Source organism: Pogona vitticeps, chromosome 5 (assembly GCF_051106095.1).
Source record: "Pogona vitticeps strain Pit_001003342236 chromosome 5, PviZW2.1, whole genome shotgun sequence".
In the NCBI taxonomy this organism is placed as follows: domain Eukaryota; kingdom Metazoa; phylum Chordata; class Lepidosauria; order Squamata; family Agamidae; genus Pogona; species Pogona vitticeps.
Genome location: NC_135787.1, coordinates 97,513,104 through 97,538,099, shown reverse-complemented (window position 1 = coordinate 97,538,099; position 24,996 = coordinate 97,513,104). Strand labels below are relative to the sequence as shown.

The 24,996-nt window shown below is 40.8% G+C and overlaps 1 protein-coding gene across 6 annotated transcripts in view; it reads right to left on the bottom strand.

The window, feature by feature from the left end:
* Window positions 1-24,996, bottom strand: part of LOC110091506 (very long chain fatty acid elongase 4) — a 51,703-nt gene extending 26,707 nt beyond the window's left edge. For all 6 annotated transcript variants that reach the window (XM_078394126.1, XM_078394127.1, XM_073000939.2 and 3 more), the window contains exon 1: window positions 8-24,996. The gene's annotated coding sequence lies outside the window, so the exon portion shown is untranslated. The remainder of the gene's footprint in view (window positions 1-7) is intronic.

Below are 24,996 nucleotides of genomic sequence, written 5' to 3'. Positions count from 1 at the left end.
ACCTTACCTTATGAAAAAAGGTTCTTCTCACTTTCCGGCAAGATACAGTCTCCAGGCAGTCACTGCAGATGGCAAAGTGAAAAGCTGGAAGCAATCTCTTCTTTTATAGATGCTGCATTGCAGACTCTTCTGTTACAGAGGGCACCTCTTACACAGCAGCCTCTTTGGTCTTCTGGACAGGCCTTTTCCGTCACAAAGGGGCAGGAGCTGCAGGCCCTGGAGCCTCCACCGTTGTTTGATTTGGAGCAAAGGATTTGCTAAAACACAACATTTCTATCACCTCACTTCTGCCCTTGAACTAAGGTTGTGACAAGAGGCTGAACTGCTAAAGGAACAAACCTTTGACCCTATCTGATGTCTGGGAAAGATGCCAAGTCTTTTTGTGGAAATAAGCTACTGAGTTCAGGTTTAAGAGACTGGAATGTTAGCCTTTCACGCTTCATTCAAAACAAGGGAACATTATGCTAGCCTGCAAGGATTTCTATGACAATAAATTAAATAGTTTTCCCAGTTAGAATATGTTATTTCCTTAAACTGGGGGGAAAGCACAAGGACTAGAGTATCATTAACTGGAGATTGAGATTAAACAAATGTTCTGCAATCTCTAGCTCATCTGTCCAGTATCTTAAACATTGACTAATCATCTAAGAGGATCTGGATTTTGTATAAATCTTGATCAACAGTAATAACTCAAAACACCCATTTGACCACTGGTGGTTGTAAGCTACATAGAAATAAACTTCTAAACAGGTGTGAGGAAACCCCACCCCCAGGGTTAAATTGATTCCAGACAAAGATGTCAGGGATAACTCTCCCCTTCTCAAGATGCCCCTTCCCCCATGGCTCCTACAAGTCTTTTAAATGCCTTCATGTGGCAATCAATTTCTGTGGTTTGGAAGATGTCCTCAGCCCAGCAGGCCTTCTTGCACGTGCACAAATGTTGACAACAAAGCCTTTAAAACTGTGACAGAAGGTGCGGAATGTTAATTCAACTCCAGGTCCACAAGCAGAACCCCCAAGTGATGGTTAAATTGCTGTGATTGCAGGATTTTGCATCATTTGTAAACTACAGAGTTGACTCACCCAGTGCAGCTTTCTTCCTGGCTCATTTTATCATGCAGCATTAGAACAAAGCATTTGGCAGGTACCACACAAATGATTAATCCACTAGTACAAGAGTTTATCATTCCTGTTCTATCTGCACTAATCATGCTCTTTCCTGTTCCACTCTATGTACTAGCAGGGATCATCTACTGGTGGGTAAAGTGTTAATAACTGCAGTATGGTTTACTGGATAAATACGCAGTCATATTGGGAGAAAACCCATCTGGTTGCTTTCTCTATGTCACATCTCCAAAGTTTTTATGGCCATAATTTTTGTCATGAGATTGCTGACAAACATTTCTACTCCCCTACTCAAGATCATTTTTAACAGTGTTGGACGAATAGTTCATAGAGAACAATGAAAGTGTATCTACAGTGCCCATTTATATGACTTACTGTATGTTCAGCTACCATGACTTGCTCAAATGAATCTTGAGGAATACAGATGGCGATAGAGCTCAGCTAACAATTCTTGTTAGGGATATTGCTCTCCTCCCAGCAGAATAATTACTAGAAATATATAAGGAGGTGAAATAACTGTAGAGTCTGTGTCAGTATTAGAGATACCCTCTGGATGGAATACATTTTCCCATTCTTCTACATATATAAATTCCTTCCAGGAAAATTATTTATTCATTCATTGAAGGTGCACTAACATTTTTCTGAATACAAGTCTGAATTTATTTGAGTAACTGGATGGATGACATTAACTGTGGTATTTATTACACTGCTCACCATCTGAGTTACAGGCTTTCCAAATAGTTAAAGTCCATAGTCCATAGTTATAGTACATAGTTAATGCCAGAGGTAAGCAACTTTGACAGATATAGGAACCAATTTTGCTGCATCCCCTCAGAAACTGCACATTTGTTGATTTCTTTTCAAAATGAAGTGACTGGAAATTCATTTCTGATTCTGAAAAAAAGTAGGAAAGCTTTACTGCCACTCCTATGCAAAAGCAAGGATCCGATGCCTTCCTTTAAAGGAAAAACACTACTTCTGGAAGCTTCCAGGGGTGGCAATTCTCCTTTTTGGGAAAGTGGACTTCCCACACACGGACACTCTTTCGGAGAGGCAGATCTATAGGGAGGGGACAGAAACTGAAAGAAATGGGTGGGTGACCATGGATCCCATGGCCATGGGTTGTCCATGACTGTCCAACCCATTTAAGAATGGCACAATTCTAACTCTAATTTTAAAACCTTTTTCTCCTGGGCATTCTGGGTATGCTACACACTTGAAGTTGGCAATATTTACTGTAAACAACTCGCGGGTTTCCAGTCATGTTAATACATTTTATTGTTAAAATAGTCCAAGCTTTCAATGGCAATATCCTGTGTCATCTTCATCAGGAAAAGCAAGATATCAACTAAAACAAAGCAATATTTACTGTTTTTTTCTATCCTATTTATAATTAGTAATAATATATGCAACTGAACCTCAGTGAGACTCCTTAACTTCCATACTTCCTCCAGTTTCCATCATTTTAATAAATACTAGAGAAATACAACAAAACAGCTCAGCATGTTTCAGGACATGACCCGGGAATTTGTCAGGGGAATGCACAACAACCAAGAACAGGAAGGATGAGATCAATGAAGAAAATCAGTACCACTGGATTCCTGCAAGTTCACATGGGTGAGCAATGAAAGCATCCTAAATAGTCTTTAAGATTAACATGCAAGCCAAGGACCTCTGAGAGTTATTATGGTCCTTTGGGGTCAGTCTAAGCTGGAGGTACTTATCAAGGGTGACTGGAGATTGATTTAACTCCAGGACATCCCAGACACATGAAGGCCTCAGATCAACAGCATCCCATTCCCTTAGGTTTCATAGTCAAAACCATAAACCAGGGGGTGCACCCCTGTGATGGCAAAATTTTTCTGCAGACTTTGCACCAGGGCTTATGCAACAAAAAGATGGGTTGTGACACAGGTGCTCCACTCACTAGCTTGCTGCAAATGGCACAAGCCCCCCCCCCCCATGTTGACACACCAAAAAGCCAAGTGAAAAAGGCAGGGAACATGGGATGAAGCCAGTGGGTGCATGTACTCGGGCCCTTTTGTTATTTGGAGCAACAGAGTTACAAACACTGACCAAGTGAACCCTAGTGGCAAGTGGAAATTTGGGGAGACAAGTGGCCAGATTTTAAATCTCCCATGTACACAGAAATCAGACCACCATCTCTTCTACTGCTGCTTGCCCTGAGATATGCCTCCTCCAACAGAGGACCTGTAAAAATGTGCCAGTTCTTGGCAGCTCACCTGGCATTCCAGCATCTGCAACCTAGTCGCCATTCATCTGTGGTGCCAAACTCTGAGTCTCAGACAATGTTTCCAATACTGGACAACAAGACCAGACCTGCCATGAAGATCAATGAGGCAGTTTCGAACAACAGGAAGCCAACTGAGGTGGCAGAACTATAGTTCAGCTTCAAGTTGTGAAATTAAGTTCTCTGTGTGTGTTTATTTCTTAACTAAAGTACCCATTTGCTGCCTCTCTGATCTGACATTTGAGAGTAAAACAATGAGTCCTATCATCATAGCATCATAGAAAAGTGAAGTTGGAAGGGGTCTACAAGGCCATCAAGTCCAACCAAAGCATATCTGCCAGGTGATTATCCAAGTTTTTCTTGAATGACTCCAGTGTTGGAGAACTCACCAACTTCCGAGGTAACTGGGTCCACTGTTGTACTGCTCTAACGGTTAAGGGAGTTTGTCCTGATATTCAACCAAAATCTGGCTTCCTTTAACTTGAGCCCATTGTTGCACATCCTGCACTCTGGGATGATTGAGAATAGATCTTGCCCCTCCTCTGTATGCCTTTCAAATATTTGGAAAGTGCTATCATATCACCCCTCAGCCTTTGTTTCTCATATCAGCTATTTTATCAATCCTGTTCTGCATCCATCTGCATTGCTCCCTTTCCACCACCAGGCACCTACGATGGACTATTAACATTGCAATGTAACCTATTCCTCTAACACTGTTGTTATATAATTCCCAGATACCTCTGGAATAGAACCAGCACTTGTGGTGAAGCATATATGTAATTAAGTTTCACAGATGCCTTTGTTTTCTCTCACATTGTAACAAAATTCCACTGCACTTCTATTGAAACTGTAATTTATATAGTTGAAAGACACCACTTTGGAACTGTCATGAGATTCACTGTCACAAGATGTGTTGGTAAGCATAGCTCTCGTGTTAATTCAGTGCTTCCCCGCTCCCTGGCTATATGGGAAAACAGTGTTAAATTAACATGGAAATGACTGTTTCTAGTGCATGTATTGAAAGAGAATTTCCCTTGGAACATTTAAAAGTTTCCAAAACATGGTTGGTTAGATGTTCTACTGCTTAGTAGCTTCCCTCATAATTCTCCCTGTTTTCAGTCTTCAGTTTACAACAAATTAACTTCCCAATTTCTGATATTTAACTAATTAATTTTCAAACCCAATATTCCAGGCTCAGCTTTTGAGACATGGGAAGGAAAGAATTGTTTTTAAAACTACCATCAAAACATACTAATAGCAGAGGCACACCTTGGAATTTTTTTTAACTTTAAGTAATGAAAGTAATTTAAAGTAATTTTCTCAATGCATTAATGATTTCAGTCATCCTACTCTTGTACAAACAGCTGGGGTACAAAACATGGCCTATGAAATTTGCTGGGGCACTGCCAAAAGTTGTCAATGGTGGAATAAGAAACACTACACATTTTCTTTCCAAAAAGATGCTTCACAGGGAGCACATGCCATGTTTTAAAACAGAATCACGCTCCTGAGAGACTCTTGAGATCATAAATGTGTTTCAAGACAAGGCACACATTCTCAGCACGCCTGGTTCTCAAATGAAAATGTGTTTGGGGGGGGCGGTTCTGCTACTATGTCAGTCCAATTTAGTAGTACGACACCAAATGTGGTGGTATAGGGGCAACATACAGCCCCTTAGGGATTCTGGGAAGCAGTGTGCCACCTCACGTGCAAATAACGACCACACTAGTGTTGTGAGTGAATCAGGGCACCATTTCCTCAGCCATTTCTAACAAAGGGATTCTAAAGAAGAATCAGAAGCTTAAAGTGCATTTAGTCTGGGCTTGTGAACCTCTCCAGCCATCTGTTCCAAAGAAAATGGAAATATTTTTAGCCAAGGTGACTGTGAGGGGACACAAAGTAGAGGCATGCTGACGCCCTGTTGGCAACAAACCTTCTGCTGCCTCATCATTCATGGTATGCTAGAGTCCCAGAAAATCCGTGGAACTGGCATATCTATCTCCCAGCTCCAAGTCACTGAAAATCACCACACTTTGATAAGGGATGAACTGCTGCATAAAAATGTAGAGGATGTCTGGATCAGCACAAGTATTTATGGAGTTTATTTATGTAAACTGTATGCTTTTATAACTGTATTTTAAATGTATTAATTTTACTGTGAGATCTATCAATTCAGAATTAACTAGTCCGACTAACGAGGGAACTGATACGGAAAAAACTAGACACAGAAATAATCTTGGAAAATGTGGTTGATTCCCTATAAAGTTAGCAGAGTATGGGGTTCAAAAAGTACACAGAGAAAGCATGAGAATATACCTTGAATATCAGCATTTTGCATGGACACTACTGAGTTCCCTACTGATGTAACTGGGTGGCTTATATCTTGACTGGCCCTGCTGACTGCGTGATTCTGGGAGTTGCAGTCCTCAAAACAGTCAAACAACAGAAACAGTAAAAGTGAGAAAACTTTGCACAAATAGTACTGAGATCCCAACTTCAATAACTTGGTGGATCGTATCTGCACTGGCTATATTACTTGGAGCATTCTGCCAGTTGCATTCCAGAGCTGTAAGTTCTAGTTCTTACTTAGACAATGAGATTCAGAAATATGAAATTTGGCACATATACCATGGATTTCCCAACTGAAATAACTGGCTATACCTTGCTGTTGGGGAGGGGGGCCCTAAGAGCAGCAATCCAAAGAAGTTACCCAAGGGATTCTGGGAACTGTAGTCTTCTTGCCAAAATGGAAAGAGCTGGAAATGTAAAATTTTGCACAGATGCTACTGAATAACCAGATAGATTCTGTCTCTGCTAGCAGTGTTGGGTAGAAGATTCTGAGAGTTGTTATCTGAAACATCATTTCTGTCCCAGAAGGACCTGGCTGAGTATTGTGGTAGAGGTAGAAAAAAAGATAATAAAGTATAGATAAATAAAATATTGGACCAGAAGAAAAGAGAAAGCACTACAATGGAACTAGAACTAATAAGTTTCTTACACTGGTACAAGATGTATGGAGAGGGCAGGAGAGGGTAGGGGGAGTATGAAAGAATTGCAAGGAATATAATGGGAGAGAAGCAAAAGGGTTTGGAGTTAGTGAGGGTGAGGCTCATGGGTTTTTAATGCACATGAAGCCAGATCTGTTTGCTAGTAATACTAATATCAGTGTCAACAACCTGAAAGTATCTCTTTCTGAACATGATGCACTAGAGCAGCCTTGTCCAACCTGTGGCCCGAGGGCCGCATGTGGCCCAGGTCAGCTCATAATGCGGCCCAGTGCAATTTTTTATTTTTAAAGAAATTCCAAAGCTTCAAGTTACACTGCCGGCGCTTGCGGCCGGAATGTGGCTGGGGCATGTCACAACGGTAGGGGGAAGAGAGGGAAGGAAGGAGCAGGAGGGGAGGGGAGAGGGGGGCTGCGTGACTGCATTGTGCTGTCCCCATCAATAGGTGGACCCCCTCCTGGACCCATAAAGCCACCGGAGTCAAAGCTGGCAGCCTCTGCTGTCTGAGATCGCAGCTGCTGGTAAGCATGCTTGGAGCGGGGCTGCGGAGAATGGCTAGGGCTGCCCCCCCATGCAGCCCAAAACAAATTTATATGCGGCCCAAACCAAATTTCTATCTTCTAATGTGGCCCAGGGAAGGTGAAAGGTTGGACACCCCTGCACTAGAGCTTTATGCAATTGGAGTTATTCAGTACATGAAAATCTTTGCTGATTCTGGACAGAAAACAGAGGGCATCAGAATCTCAAGCTATATGCTATAAACTGTGACCTATTTAGATTCAGAATCCTTTAAAGAGATTGATCAATTGCCAGCCAATTAATTGAGCTAACAAATTCATCATCACAATTTTTCTATCATTTCCAGCCTCTCATCTCCCTCTTTCTGTAATATCAATGTTATTCTTCATTTAAATCTCTCTGTTTTCCCTTCCCAAAGCCCAATCTTTCTTCAAGCAAAGTCTAGCCCTTCTGTCTCAACAGCCAAGGGGACACTGCAGCAATGCAGGTGTAGTGAGGAAAAACTGATGGAGTGAGCAGGGACAGCTTCTAGATGCCAAACAAGGGATCAAAGCATATTCTGACTAGATGCCAGGCTTACTGCAGTGGGAACAACCAAAAGGATACACCGGGGTGAGGTTGCATTTTCTAAGAAGCTTTGAAAGAATAAGTTATACAAATAGTGTCATGAATTATTAGAAAGTAGAAGGCTTCATGTGTGAAGATAACTACAGTACATCCTCCAGTATGCTAAAGTTTGTTCTTGAGGGTTCAATGGACAGGGCTTGGAATGTTTCTCCTTCTCCAAGTCCCAATGGAAAACTTTGTAATTTGAGGAAAAGGAATACATCAGTAGAGTTTGACAAGAGGATGAAGGACAAAGAGATTACACCAAAGGAGGCAATGGAAAATGTACCATCTGCTGACAATAGAAGCCCAGCATCCGGAGCACGTGCCAAGAGGAGTGTTGAGAGGTGTCCTGGCCAACCTATTCAGTTTTACTGTTGCTGTTTATTGGGAGGAGAACATGCCTCTAGAGGCTCAGCTGAAAGAAGCCATAAACACTGCTTTGTTTTGTATCAATCACAGGTTGTGGCTAATCAAGTAAGCTAATACTCTGCCAGTTTGCTTTAGACTCTTTACAGACTTCCTCAGGTTACCACTAGGCATTGCAGTATTAGGCAAGTTCTCTCCTTATGAGATTTTCTATCACATCAGCATGCAAATTTCTGCCCACCTGGTTTGTCAGGTTCAATTATTACCCAAATTATTACCCAAAAGAGAAAGAGGATTGTAGAAGACTCATGGAATTATCCAGGACAGATACAGATATGTTTAGATCAAGGCCAAGAGCAGTATCACCTAAATCTAGTCTGGGAATGAATGTTCTGTAGCCTAGGGATGCCAAAGTCAGTTAATGGAAATGGATCCAGCGGCTGAACTTGTTCTTAAAGCTGGCAATGCTAGAAGATGGAGTGTAAGTTGGAGCAGGCAGAAAGTCCTGGTTTATTGACCAGAAACAAGCAGAAAATGCAGTTCTGATCACAGTACTGATCACTTCAATACCAGACTTCATATTGTTTGCCAGTCCTGAGTGATGACCTTAGACATTTCTACGTACTTCCTTCAGTGACTATCTATTTAGTCTGTTAGTAGCTCCTACAGTTAGCTTTTGGTGTAGGGCCATCATATTGGGTCCCTTGTTGGGAGAAACGTGGCATATAAATAAAACTAATAAATAAAAAAAATTTTAAAAATTGCAGGGAATTTCAGACATTGTCCATATTGCCAGATTAATCTGGGCATGCAAAAAGTTGCCACTTTCCCCCCAGGTACCTGCTTTGTTCACCTGTTGGTTACATTCATGTCCTGCCTTTCCTCCAGTGAGTTCAAGTAAGTGTATATAGCTTTCTTCCTCCCCCGTTTTTCTTCACAGTAAGGATGTGGTTACACATTGAAATACTTCTGGGTTAGGGTTGGGTTTAGCACACTTGAAATTGATTTGAAAATATCTATTTGCACAATATACAGCTGAGTGTGTGCTTTTTTTAATTGGGAAGCAATTTTTTATTTAGAAAACAAACACCCACTAGGGTGTTGTTTACTTTAATTCAATTATGAATTTGATTTATTTTGAATTCATTTTTGCATGTGTACTTGCCTGCATTGGAGTAAATTGTATCTGTCTGGGATGGATGTCAGGATCATGGTTTTTTGGGATGGAGGATAACCTTGAAGTCTGATTTTGAAAATAAATAAATAAATAAACAAACAAACAAACAAACAGACAGACAGACAGACAGACAGACAGACAGACAGACAGACAGACAGACAGACAGACAGACAGACATGACAAGTGAGATGGAAAAATCACTTTAACCCCTTCTGGGCTGCCCGTTCTTTCTCTCTTCCTTCAGAGAAGTGGGGCAGTTGGAGCAGCTAGCTTCCAGCCAAGGAACATGGGAAAAGAAGGGGGTGGAAGGATAATCTTGCAATCTGATCTGTTATTTTTTAAATCTGTAACACTGATCTAGTGCTATCCCAGTTTGAAAAAATAAAAAATAAAACAAATATTATAAATCACATGACAGCAAATGTGATGCCACTAAATTTCTTCAACATGAAGACTGAGTTGGCAATGGCAGTAAGTGGCTGTAAGAATCAGCCAGTGTGAGGATGAGCAGGCAGAGGACAAAACTTCAGAAGCAGTTCCAGGACAATATGCTAACAACCAGAGTGTTTCCCCATAGCTTCGTCAGTGTGGAGTTTCACTTTAATTTTTCAGTGCAGACATTTCAGCCCGAGTATTCATAGGCTCGGGAAATTGAAACACAGGAAGCTGGAGCCTCATGGTGCCAATTTTAAAATAATTTTTAAAAGCCAATGTAGCTCCCTCAACCAATATAGTGCACATTTGACACCCAGATTAAAAGTTATCCCATGAGGACCCTAACCAAAAGTCATGTGACTACTATGTGAATTTAAACCTGTTCCAAAAACCCTGATCCAGCTCCCAATTTATTTTAATAATGTATCCATGCCTTAAGTCAGGTCAAGCTGAGTGAGAGAGTGACTGGCCTCAGGTCACTCTGTGCATTGCATGGCTCCATGGGGACTAGAAGCTGGATTGCCCAAATTCCTCTCCAACACTTTAATGACTTGCCCTCTCTATGCATTTTCTCTCTACTTTCCTGTACATCTGATTTTCTACTAAAGAAGTAGCAGGAGAAGCTGATGTGCAGATATATGCCCTGGTTATTTCTCTTTGCCTGCAGGATGGGCTTTGCGGGGGGGGGGAAGGAGGGACACACAACAAACAGCTGAAGGTGCCAGAGTCAGCACTGTCACTAATGACAAGAAGCTCTTCAAGGTCTCAGACAGCAGTCTTTCCCAACCTTGTTACTTGAAGATGGAGGGGTGGCAGAGGGACTAAAAGTAAAGCATTGTCACTGAAGCCATGCCCTCCTCCCTGAGTATGCCTGATTCACATCCGCACACAGATACTGGTCAACAGAAACCACACTACACATTCAAGGGCCATGTGCTGTAGCTGTAGCCTAGTTTCCAAAGGCTTGTAGGTACAGCTTCCTCTCTCAATATAATGTGCAAGCAAGTGCACTACTAAACTTGTACATACAACACTAGTAGCTGGTGATAGCTTACAAAACATGCAGGTGTTATGCTGAAGATCCTAGGTTCAATATGGATAATCTTCCATTCAAGAGATCAGACCTGCTACCTGACTCAACAGAAGGCATCTTTAAATGCTCCTTCACCTATCTCTTGTGACATCCCACCCCATCCCACCCCTTCCTTCTTTAAATGCTTTAGACTCTCGGTCAGGTTTTGGAAAGCTGAAAAGAGTGGCATTCGACTAATATCCCTATGCACTGCTTTGCCACATCACCCATTAGAGAGGCTTAGTATAATGCAAGTATACCTGGGATAACAGAACCCCTTTCTTAGAGATGTGCAAAACCTGCTCTCTCATTCCCACGTATGTCCCTCCTCTGTATGATGTCCCTGCCCTGATTTATCCAAAAGATTATCTGCACCCATACAAACCTGTCAGGAATCTATGCTCAGAGATAGGGGTCAGCTCAAATGCCTGTTGATATGATCTGTTTAGTTGTTCATTGATCTGACAGAACAGGAACTTTTTTGTTGGTGACTTCAATCTAATGGAATAAACTTTTATGGGATGCACATGTGGTGTCCTCCCTGACTGTTTTTCAATAGGCTCTAAAGACATGACTAATGGACTGCAGATTCATCACTTACATGACTCTCACTGTTCTGGATGTTTTAAATATTTTATGCCATCTTAATTAAATGCATTTTTATCTTATTGGTCAGTATCCTGTTGGATGGCTCCACGTCTGCAATGGGAGTGCTGTCACCAGCTGAGGAATCATTGCAACTTCATATCAACTCTTCAATTATCAGCAATTGGCCACTGCCAGTGGCATCACTCCCATTGTGCGGGAGGAGCTCTGCAACAGGATATGGGCCATTATTTTACATTTTTTTACGGTTTGAACTGCTGCCTTGGGGAGGCATCCTTGGATGAAGCCCCATAGAACAAAAAGCACAGAGGATTTCAAAAGCTACAGCTTTATCCACTCTGTGAAGAATTTTTCATTTTATCTATCATCACACAAATTCCACAGAGCATCCCCCCCCCATCCGCCTTCAATGCTACTATGTACCCTTCATCATCCTGCAGCATTTAGTTCTCTCAGCACTGTCTAGAAGTCCTCCAGTTTTTCCTCTGGCATTCTTTCAATTTTTTCCTCTGCAGTAAGTCCATTACCTCTGGAAATGCTGCCTCTGTGATAACTGCAAATTGTTCTGTGACAGCCTTTGTCCCTCTCACGTTGTTCCGATGAAACAGAACCCCACTCATGTTCACAGTGCCTCGCTTAGCAGTTCACCCTGCACTTCTGCTGCTGCAGGGACAATTTCCCAGATTCTGCATTCAAGGCAGAGCTGCTGCCTTAGCAACTCACCCTGGCAAATCCGAAAACCTAATGAGGCAAAGGAACATGTGATATAAGTAAGATGAGAAAAAGTACGCTCAAATGCATCCTCCGTGTCCCCTGCATTTGCATTGAAATAAAAGGGGGAAGCTGTGTGGCCATTGCAAAATACAAATTCAAAAATATGCAAAACCTTTACAGGCCACTAATTAAAAATAATAGTAATTTTTTAAAAAAGAAGCTCATATGTGAGCTTTCATGGGTAATTCCCACTTCTTCAAAGCAAGTACCAAAAGTCCAAATGTTTGTGGCAAGATGGGGTTTGCTTGGAGGTGACTCTTAGATGTAAAGTTCTCCGCAAGAACACTAGTAGAGCAGGACTTCAACCGCTAGGTAGTGTTCTTTTTAGTTTAATCTGACCCCAATCAACTAGACCTAGCAGGTTTACTAAATTATACCCCAATTCCCAGATGAAGGACATGAGTTTTCTGCATCAGCCTTGCTTCCCATATCTGTTTCAAAAAAGAGCCAAATAGAGAGGAGGTGTGTGCACGCAGGTATGGCCTGCATCCCTTTGTTTGAAGAACTGGGGTGTGAAATCCAACCCACAGCTGTCTCGGCCATAACTTTAAAACAACACCCTTACTGCTTCCTGCCTCATCTAAGACAGACATGCCGGGCAAAATCCATCTTGCCAAGAATGTTACATCTAAGAACAACGTCTGGGCAAACCCCATTTTGCCAGAAATGTTTGGACTTTTGGTTCTTGCTTTGAAGAAGAGAGATTTACTCACAAAAGCTCGCGTATTGTATGCTTTTGTTATGAGTAGCCTATAAAGGTATTGCCTATTCTTGCATTTGTGCTCTGCGCTTCCAGTCTGTCAGGCAGCCTTCTTTTCCAGGATCCCAGAATTCATGAAAAGTCTTTGTGTGTAGTTTGTAGGCTCCCATTTTCAGACTCACACTCTGCGCAAAGAGGCAACAACAGATGAAATAAAGTTACCCTGCTCCCTTTCTTCTTCTGAAATAGAATTAAAGTTATTGCTAGTACAGTTTCCCTGATGAGTTTTCTGGGGCTTGATCCATTGCTTTTTTTTACTAGATAAAGTTCTAGACTCAGGCGAAGGTGTCACCAGTTCCACCAGGACACTGAGCATCCCTTTTCTCATCCCACTTGCCTATGATCCAGCCTGAAGTTTCGGGGCACCATGATTCTTTACTCTCAATTTGTGATATTAGCCCTTCTCCGATCCCTGAAAATTATCTCACCACAAGAGCTATGCACTGTCATTTTACTGCTCATTTGTTCAAAATATCTTGATATGTTAGAATCTTTGGGCAAATGGGAAAATAACATCATATAGTATGATTTGGAAACAGAACAAAGGCACCTTGTCCTCAAACCAACACCCGTTCCTGTAGCGAGCACTAACACAACTCTTTACACATTTGTACAAACATCAGAAACTTTGACAGACAAAACACCTCATTCAGGAAAATTCCACTCATTACTGGCTCTAGTTTTCGAGCAAAACAGAAAAGCTTTTCATAAGCAGGATTTTTGGCTTCCCATATTCCTAGCCATGGTAATTAACAATCAACTGTGTGTTCAAAAGCCCTTTACATCAGCAATACACTTGACCACCTACCACAGTCTACCTTAGCTTTGTGAGTCAGCATTCTGTGAGTATATTTATGGGTTATTTTCTTTCCCCACCATAATCTGTAGCATTCACAGCAGTACTTTAAGCTAAATAAATAAACAGTGTTTCACTTAACATAGTTACATCATTTCCAGACTGCAAGAATTTGGAATTTTTCCCTGGTCAGTGAAGGATCGTTATTTAGAATTCTTATATTATTTTATTTCTATCATCCCTTTCTCTCCAAAACAGACTCAAAGATTTGTGTACCTTCTATGTACATACGTTCTAACTATCAAACTCTCGGTGGATAAAAAACTAAAACAGCGGTTGGGTCAGAGGTTTTCATTCCAATGTACTGTTTTGTTTATGGTTTTTGTTTTGTTTTCTTGCTATGGCAAGGCGAGTTTCATTATGAGAAGAAATGACACCTACCACCTGCGGCCTGAAACTGCACTCCTGACAAGACAAATGGGACAAAATACAGTACTCCAATGATACAGGATTATAGTAGAACCAAGAAGTAAAGAAGAAGATGGAAAAAAGAAACTGGCACAAAAACATGTGGGTATGGTATAGCTACAGAATGCTGCATTCAGGGGAGTCTATTCATTTTGAGTAGCTCTGATTACCAGCCAAAGGGCATGATAACATGACAGAATTGTTTCTTAGTTATACCCAATCCCTGCTCCCTGCGAGGTGGGAGAGACACTGTGAGGTTACATTTTATTAGGTGGTGATCTGACCATGACAAGGGGACTGACTCGAGGTCAGTCACCATCAGACCACACTCACTCCAACTGGTGGAAAAACCAGGTCCAGTGTGTGACCACCCACGTGGGTGGGGCCGTTGACATGTTGGGACATGTTCAAGGAAGCCATGGTTTCCAAGAACTCAAGAGCTGGCCCAGAAATCTCTGCCCCCACATGCACGTTGACATCACCCAAGACCAAGAGCCTCGGGGATCCCAACAGTGCCACGGAGACAAAGTCGGCCAGCTCTGGAAGGGAAATGGCTGGGTCACAGAGAGCGTGGTAACCCAACAAAATCCCAATACCATCCCTGGCCCCAATCGACACATGGAGTGCCTCTAGACCTGGCTTTATCACCGAGGAGCACCTAGTAACCTCCAAGATGGATTTGTAAACAATGGCTACTCCCCCGCCACCCCTCCAATCTACCCTGGTGCTGGACGGCATAACCAGGTGGACAGACAAGAGCCAGGGGAGGAGCCCCCTCTCCGCCAATCCACGTCTCGGTTATGCATGCCAGGTCTGCATTCTCCTCCAGGATAAGGTCGTAAATCACCTGGGGCTTATTGTTACTTTGTTAGCTAGGATGCATTCATAAGTTTACAAGTCTTGGAAGTTAAAAATAATTGTTATTATACTATGGCCTATATGCAGGGCAGTGGGATGTGGTGGCACTGCGGGTTAAACCACAGAAGCCTCTGTGCTGCAGGGTCAGACCAGCAGTTGTAAGATCGAATCCACACGACGGAGTGAGCTCCTGTAGCTTTGTCACACCTCCTCGCCAACCTAGCAATTCGAAACCATGCAAATGTGAGTAGATAAACAGGTACTACCTCAGTGGGAAGGTAACAGTGTTCCATGCCTAAGTCGCACTGGCCATATGACAAAGAAACTGTCTTTGGATAAATGCTGGCTCTATGGCTTGGAAATGGGGATGAGCACGGCCCCCTAGAGTCGGACATGACTGACTAAATGTCAAGGGGAACTTTTACCTTTACTTATATGCAGGGTAGAAGTTCAACTGCATAGGTATTCCCACACTTCCATCTTTGCCCTGGTTATGAGATAAATCATACAACTGTTCACATGCTGAGAAATCTGCCATAACAGCAGGTGTGCTCATATGATTGCCTTTCCACTCTGTTTTTATGCAGCAGGATACCAACCAATGTTTTTGTCATTTATCTATAATTTTTCTCTTAGAATAGATTTTATGATCTCATTTCATTTAACATATTTTGTCACCCTAATGATAATGTGTTAATACATTCTTATTTTGCTCATCAGCAAGTTTATAGTGTAAAGCTATTGAAATAGCCAACTTTTAATCAAAAATAGTCTCATTATCTTAACATTTTAATTTGATTTTAATTTTACCTTATTTTCTTTACATCCATAATTTTAGATTTTGCAGTGCTCTAACACAAAGCAAGAAATAAAGAAAATAAATAATTGGTACGAAACATCTGTATTCTACCTGGTCTACTTCTGTGTTCTATCAGGGGTACATGTATCACCAGCTAAGAACCAGAGTTGTAGACTACATCATTAAGATCTGTAACATGGATAGATGCGGGCAACATCAGTTAATACCTGGCTTTGTTTAAAAATCTAACAAATTTCATTATGACATAAGCTTTCCTGGGCATTGTTTCCTTCAATAATTTCCTAAGTGTTACTGCTGCTGATAGATTTTTAAACATATGTTTAGGTGGGTGGATTGTCTTTACAGAATTTAGCTATGCAATCACTTGAACAGTTGTTAATTTATTTATCAGACGTTCTTTTGATGCAACCTTTAGGAAGGAGGTACTCTAGAAAATGTAATTGTCTTAAACAAGGGACAGAGTAAGCCCTTCCCCCAAGATGTGTAACATTCCACTCATGGATACCATTCTCCAAATGAAGAAGAACAGAAGAGAACACTGTACGTAACTGGTATCTGGTGATCTGGAGGTTAATGTAGTAGGGAATCCACCAAAATACAAAAGAAAATGCCCCCAGTACCTCAGCATATGAAGCCAAACAGGATGAACTTAGAATCCTGACAAGCCTTCGCGAATACAAATCCTGACAAAGAGAGGAAAATGCATTCCAATAATTACTGATATGTTGAGAGATATGTCTCATGGTTAGAAGATACTAACTGAAGGATTTACTGGCTCAAAAGCGATACACACTTTAATGCAATGGAGATAAGCATTCTAAGTAACGGATTATATACCTGCATGGAATTCATGAATCTGAAGTACTTTCAACAGCACCTGTGTGAAAATGAGAGAAATAAAAGTGATATTGTTGTGGCAGTATAATACAGACAGCCCAGCCAGGAGGTGCAGGAGGTCCTTTACCCCAAATTCCCACAAAGGAGAGAAATAATCCTAAAGACTGGTTTCAGACTACGGTGACATGCCTATAATTGTGACTCTGCTGAGAATGGGATGTCCAGTAAACTCTTGCCTTCCATGGCTGATAAATTCACCTCTCAGAAGTTAGATAAAGGTACAAGGAAATCTGCTACACTGGACTTAAAACTACGTAACAGAAAAGAGCCTGTGGTTGAAGTGAAAACAGCAAGTCTCTTGCAGGAAGATAATTGTGTCATTTCGGAATTTGTGACAGAGAGGGACGTGAAAAATGAACATAATCAAATGCACATGTGTCTGCTGGCCTTTTGGGGTGCTAATTTCATATACTAGTAGAAAAAGATAGGCAGAATGAACATGTCTAGGCATTCTAAGAGACTGAGAAGTTCACCAGGGATTGGAGATTCTATAAAATAAAAAATACTGCAAAAAGGTACAATTGCAATTTCCAATGTGAAGGAAACCTGAAGCTAAAGAAGCTGGTGTGGCTGCACAGGGAGCTCTCTGAGGAGCAAGAGCTGTAAGAGCTGTACAGGAAAGGGAGGAGGATGACATGCAACAAAAGAGGACTACCATAAAAACTGGAATATAAAAGATGGCATCTGGAAGGTGGATGCCTATAGTACCAGGATTAGTACTATAACCATCGTGTAGCATCAAGAAAAAGGATCTTGTTGGCTCTGTTTGGAGGAAGGAGGAAATATCGCGAAGTGTTCTCAAATGACAGGGAACGGATGTCAGAGAAAAACAGAGTGATGTAAGAAGGGATTTACAGCTCATGGTAGGAAAGGAGAATGTTAGAACTTGGCTATTTTGAATAGCCAAGTTGGCTATTTTGATTTCAGAGTGCTGAAGAATCTAATGCAACTTGTTTCAGTGTATCTGTAATCCCTGAGAACTATTGGAGAAGAGATGATGGGCTGAAAGACTGGATTGTTGAAGAGGGAACTGCATGACTTGAACAAATCTCTCCAAAAATGTTTATTAAAATGCGTTTGAAATGATTTTTTAAAGGATCTAAAATAGATTAATTGTTACATCAAATCAAGCAAGAAAAACTGATGTCATTCGCAATCATTATATAACTTTGATGTTCAGGCTAAGGACTTGTAGGACGAAGAGTTAAGAACTGGCCTTCAAAACCCTTGCTAGATGCATTAGCCCTTCTGCCTGTGAATTGGTCAGAGCTGGGAAATGTTACCGGTTTGGACAACAACTCCCGCAGCACCCCTTGATACAGGACTAGGCTGCACCGATCTCTGACCCCATCATAACAAATAGTTCCTTAATGTGGAAAGAACTCAAGATCTTTTGTCTGAAAAATGTAACACAAATTCTTAACAGCCATGGAGACTTCCATTCAATTTTCCAGCTACTGAGAAAAATTTTCACTACTCAGAAAAGCTCTGCTGCCCAAAAATGTAGAAACATATCGCAACAGAAAGGTAAAAGATCTGTGTTGCCATCACCGAGACTAAGTATACTCTAAGGCAGAGGTAGAGAGTATTTGGACCTCCAGGTGTCTTTAGACTGCACTCTCACCAATTCTTCATTACTGGATCTGATTATGGAAGGTACATTAACAAATAACATGGGAAATGCTCGGGGACTGGGATGGTCTAATTTGCATTATTTTTCTATTCACTGCATGACATAAATGTCCATGAGAATCAGCCTGAAGTTCTGGTTTAAAGCATATAAAAAGCTTTTGGTGCTAGAGCATATTGGCATATCCCAAACAGAAAAGAAAGAAACTTGATCCTCGAGCTGAAATCAGAATTATTGTTGGGTATTCCCTTGGAGACAAAGGGTAGCGGATTTTGAATCTTGAGACTTGAAGTTAAATATAGCAATGCTGTATATGTAGATAAGAGAAATACAATGAAAGAGATAACTGAATCTACAGCTGCACAGTTCAAAAGACTGTTTCACAACAATTGGTCAGTTGGTTACCTGCAGAGACCACCGGTCAACTGGCAGGTCCACCTTCAGGATAGGTTACCAGAACAGAAGGGGAAGCAGGAACCAGACCAAGGGAACAGAAACAACAACCACTGTAAGACAATCAGATAGAAACAAGAAAGGCAAACCTCCAGAAAGATATGGATTCTGTGAACATCTACAAACAATAAAGGAACCAGCAAACGGGAAAGAAATCAGTAAATTATATGTTTCAAAAAGAGAAAAATGGATAGAAGCCATGGAAGATTATCAATATCTACAGAAAAATTTTGCATATCTCTGTGAAATGTTGAATATGCTTCATCCTAATGCCAACAAAATTGCTAATCAATGTTATTGATTATCTAATCTAAATTATTTCCATGTTAGATCTTGAGAAGGGTTGTTGGGATGTGGCAAGATCCACATTCCAGTCATCATGGGGTTAATATGATTGTCCTAACTGAAGTGGACTTCACCTGGAAGTATGGCAATGAGTTCTGTCTCTCTTCCCAGCAGGGCTCTATAAAAGGGGTTAATTGCTTTTGCCTGACCCAGGGATACACCACACTGATGCAGACCGACAGAATGAGGCAGAGACTGTATGTGCTTGCTGTGGGCATTGCCCGAGCTGCCGTCACCTTACTTGCTTTTACTATTTTTGTATGTTTTATTATGTAGTTTTAGTAATTCGTTGTTTTACTAGGAATGTCCTATTTACCCTTTCCTAAGAGACTTAAATAAAGTTTGTTACTTTGCTACTTCACTTTCCTCTCCATGCCTTCAGTTTTTCCCCACAGCTAATGGATTCGCATTGGTTTAGATGATGTGATCACTTGAACAAGAGTGGAAGGGTTTGTAGGCATTGTATTTAAAGCCATTGCACCTGGCTACAGCAGCAATGAGAAAGGTGGGGGAAAGGGGCTGCCTTTCCAATCCCCTCCTCCCCACACCTTGTGCCTTGGTCTACTTTCATTTTTCGTTCCTGTTCCTCTTTTTTCATTGTTTCTTTTCTTTTTCTTTTTTTGAAAGGATTGCTAACCTAGCTCTAGGGTACTTAGGTGAACATTCTCTCTCTCTCTCTCTCTCTGATGAGACCTCACTCTTCCCCCCGCCGAACAAGCTAGAAACAAGGCTGAAGTGGAAACTTCCTCATTTCTCTCTACCAGTTCCTTGTTTAGTCCCTGCCCCCCGCCGGACCTTTGGTCACCTAGCTGTTCTAGCAATAGGACAGCAAACCTTTAAATGAAAAGGAAGGGAAGGGAAACAGACCCAGGAACTAGATGTGAAGAGGAGAGGATTCAAACAGTTAAGCTGCAAACAGGGCTGATTTCTTCTCCTCTCTGTTCTGACTCCTGTCTGGTTTGGCTAAAGCAAATTAAACCCAAATAATTCTGGCTTCCTACTTGTGACTTCACAGTGAAACCATTCATTTTTTTCAGCTGTATAGTTGCAACCTCAATCAAGTGGAAGTTATAGCCTAATAACAGTCGCATATTGCCCATCTTTTCTTTATGAAGAATTGAAATTTGTATTTGATCATAAATGTCACAAGTTTTGTGCACTATTGGAAGCAATTCAACTATATTGCTTTCTTTCTTTTAGGCACTACATTTTAAATCATATTAATGATATATTTATTTATGGTGATATTCATAATGACTGATTTTTGCATATCTCTTCTTGCACAGTCATTTATACACACACACACACACACACACACACACACGCATATCTACACACATACATACAACAGTGAACCAGCACAAATATAACAGTTAAGCTTTCTATAATTCTCTCTTTTTTTCCTGTTTATCAGTCAAAAAATCTATGCCAACACATGAATGGATATACAGTACATGCATAACATTTTGCTAATCTTATGTTCCTAACTATGCTCTGGTCCCAATATTTGTACACTTCAGTTCTGTTTCTTCTGAACCTTATAGCACTATGCCATCTGTTACTCCCGTGACAGATGTCTGACTGATTGGCAACTCAAACTGAATACATATTGTCAACCTCCCCTTTACTTTAGCTGCTCCAATTTTAGCAACTTTCATTGTATTTTGTGAATAAATAAAGGGAAATACAACACTTGCAACTTTGATGTTGAATTACATTTCAGCATTGTATCACCTGGAATGCAGTTTGTCCAATGTAAAGGATGCTCAGGAACATGAAAGACATTTTGGCAATTCAAGATTTCATCTTCTATTTGGCTGAAACAAACAGTTGGAACAATGAAGGCACTCTGTTCTAACAAACAACAGATTGGAGCTTAACATGTCTGCTCCCTGGTTGTACAGAGTTAAAACCAGAAGAAAAGATTACAGCTAGAAGACACATGTACAAAGAGAAACGTGATTTTGCATTTCCAAGATACAGGACATTAAACCTAATATTGTGCACTCAAGAAATGGGTAATTATTAACAAGTTCTATATCTATATGAAACAATTAAAGGAAATAAACTATACAATGTATTAAAACAGATATATCATTTTAATATTGTTTAACTTAAAAAATATCTCTGCATTGGATGATACAGAATAGGTGCAAGGGGCTTTCAGTAATTACATTCTGCCCCAATTATTACTCTTCTGGGTCTTGCAAGGTTTCCAAAATCTTCCATTTTTATCTAAGTCAGTAGAAAGACAGAGAATGGAAGAAGAAGAAGAAGAAGAAGAAGAAGAAGAAGAAGAAGAAGAAGAAGAAGAAGAAGAAGAAGAAGAAGAAGAAGAAGAAGAAGAACTACTGGAGAGGGCAGGATGAGACAATGTATGTCAGTTGGAGCAAGGTTCAATGTACCCAGTTACTAGAACAGCTCTGATAGAAATATTGCAGCTTCCTATACAAGCCAAAAACTATAAAATAACTGTACAGAAGTCTCCTCTTCAGACTGTTGCTTTCCACCATAAATAAAGGGATGGGACTAGCATTCTTCTACTATTCATAAGTTCCATTTATTTATTTATTTTCTCTCATTCCTGAACATGGCAGGTTTTTAAACAAAAATAATTTAAACAATATATTATATTCCCCTCTCAATTATCCAGGCTTTGTGGCCAATAGGTGCTTTAAGAGGTGGCCCAAGCACTTCGCTGACTGTGGCAAAGGACAAGATGCTTCTAACCCTTATATGTGAACAGAGAAGTGTAATCAGCAAGCAAATTTATGCCCCCCCCCCAATCATGCCTCACTTGCCATAGGCTACTTCTCACACTATAACTTTCACATGTAACACTATGTACAAAATGCTAAACATGCCTTCCCATAAGTTCTGGAATAAATCAATCGGACCTAATACTGAATACTCATGTATAGATTCAGGGTTTTAAAAGTACAGTACCTTCTTGTGCAATGTTATTATTGCTCAGAAACATGCAAGGTCCTCAAGACCTAGGCAAATCCAAAAAATATACACCAAAACGTGCTTGCTTCTTTTGCCCTGCTCTATGGACTTTATGAATATGTTAATAAATAGGAAGGCTTTCAATGATCTGAATATTCTCACCCTCAATTTGCTGCCTGGCTGCCATCAGCCTCAGCCAGCTTTGCCAGTGTTTGGCAATGACAGGGGTTGCAGAACAACAACACTGAAGGACTACACACTCCATCCCTTCCATCATTTCACTACCTAATGTGGGGGGTGGAACTGAACTCTACAGGTAGAAAACAGAACATGAAAATAAAAAGAATTTGGAAAAAAAAACTGTGATCCCAAAATGCCCTCCATTCAGCTCACAGGTCTTCTGTTCCCATATAAAGTGCTTTGTTGCCTTCTCTTTTTTCATTTTCTTTTGGGATATTAAAAGTTAAATTGCACTTCTCCCCTTTTCAGTTTTAATGACCTTACCTGTAAAGCCCTGCTCAGGTTTTTAACATTTCCCTCTTAAAATGAGTAGAAGGAGTGGTGGTAGAAACGTAACATGCACCATAATTGATTCCTGCTTATACTGTATATCATAAAGCAGAAATCGTAAAGCAGAAGAGAATTAAAAACAACACTTTTCCTGAGAAACAGTGTTGTTGTTTTTTGTGTGTGTACAACACAACTACTGTTTGTTGCATTACCACTGTTAGTTAGGCATACTTCAGTCTCGAAAGACTATGGTAACATGCTCTGTATGGAGGACTTGGAACAGCATCTAGTGTGGCTGAGAAGGCCAATTCAAGAGTGACAATCCCTTTCACACTGAAGACAAATGCAATCTGTCCCCTGTCCAGCTCCCTGATTTTGCTGCTTTCGTGACTGCCTCTTTGCCTCAGCCTGCTGAACAAGTGACTCTTCAAATTAGGAGAGGCCATGACGCAACGCCTGCCTCCAGGCTGAACGCTCAGATGTCAAGGTTTTCCATCTGTTGAGATCCATTCCTAAGGCCTTCAGACCCCGCTTGCAGATATCCTTGTATCGCAGCTGGGGTCTCCCTCTGGGGCAATTTCCATACAGGAGATCCTTTGGAATCCGACCATCAGCCATTCTCACAATGTGCCCAAGCCAACGTAGACATCACTGTTTCAGTAATGTATACATGCTAAAAACTCCCGCTCGTTCTAGGACTACTCTATTTGGAACTTTGTCCTGCCAGGTGATACCAAGCATATGGAAGATGTTCAGCTTCCTCTTCTGCCATGCACAAAGGGTCCAGGACTCACTACAGTACAGGAGCGTGTTGCCACTGTTAAGATATCCATTAACGCTTCAACTATAGCTGTGTACTAATAGAATTTCACCCTATTTCTGAAAAGAGGATTAAGAGGATCATTTCACCAGATTTCTGCAATGGACGGAGAAATTCTCCAACAGCTTCCCAGGGATGCAACTTACTATTAGTAGTGATTGTGACACAGCTCTGGGTTTGTTTTTTTGCTCAAAGGCTTTTTCTTTTTGCATTTCCACTCCAAGTGGCAACAATAACTACTTGTGTTGGGAGGCTGGCCACCATTTTGCTTCTTCCATAATTCCCTCTACCTAGTGTTTCTGAGCCACTGTGATGCTGATGGTGGGGAGACAGCTCTCCAAATATAAAGGAGATATTTTAAAAATAATTCTGCAAGGTAGGTTTTGACTGAGAAATGTTAGAATTCTTATGGGAAAAAAATTTCATCACAGTATTTGTATTTCTCTGTTTGCATACGCCCTCCTCCTCCCCTAGTATGTGTGTATGCATCTGAGATAAAGCTCCATGAATCTGATGAAGTGGATTACAGTCCATGAAAGTTTATGCTAAATAAACCCTTTACTCTATAAGGTCCTTAACCAGCTTCCTCTTCATCAGACCAGTTGTTCCCAACCTTGGGTAACCCAGCTGATCTTGGACTGCAACTTCCAGAAGCCTTTATCACTAGCTGTGCTGGCTGGAGTTTCTGGGAGTTTCAGTCAAAAAACACCTGGGTTACCCAAGGTTGGGAACTACTGATTTAAACTGAAGGATGTTCCATTCCCTTCCTAGCAGCTCCTTGGACTGACAACTGCCCCGCCACACACTGAAATTCTTAAACATGTATAAATTTCTGCTTTTCCTGCTAACTAGTAAGGCCAAAGAATTTCACTTAATTTAACTGGTAATTAAATTTTTACTAGTTGTTTTGTTATTTGTGATTTTGTTGCTTTTTATGAAACCTTTTTAATTGAGAATTATTGTTTATTTACAGTATTTTTTAATATTGCATTGTTGTGAACCACTATGAGCATATTATTCTTTGTAAAGATAGCATAGAAATAAATGTACTGGAAAACAATACAACATGGAGGGAAGGGGTATAGGAATATCAGTCCATGGAAACAAATGAGAGCACACCGGGTGGAACTCTTTGTTTATTTCAGTGGGAAACACAGAGGAAAATTCCAAATGGATTGTGGATTATCTCTCTAATTTATTTACAGACAGATCCAGTACCTATTAAACAAGGCTCTGCAAACCCCCGTCTTTAGTTCATGGCCTGACTTGGTGATTTCCACCAACACAGAGATGCACTAAAATAAATGACGAATAGAAAGGACCGGGCTGGGAAAGGAGTTGTGAAGACTGGCTATTGCTGAAGGAAAGAGAAAGATAAACTACAGTAAATGTGAAGTCTACTACGACCAATCACTAGTAAAGCTTTTTCAGAGATGTTCTTGTTGCTCATAAAGATCTAGTAAGAAAAAGTAGTACACAAATGCTCTTCATCTCCTTTTTCCTCAGGCACTATGACCGAAAACACAAACAGTAAGATGCTTATCCGAGACTGGAAACCAGATTGCCTACAAGAAAAGTCCAGTTTCTCCAGTTGTTAATAAATACCCTGTTTCCCCCCCCCCAAAAAATAAGACCTAACCTGAAAATAAGCCCTAGTATGATTTTTCAGGATGTTCATAATATAAGCCCTACTCCAAAAATAAGCCCCAGTTAGATGAAAACCCGCCCTCCACCATTGTGCAGCATTGTGA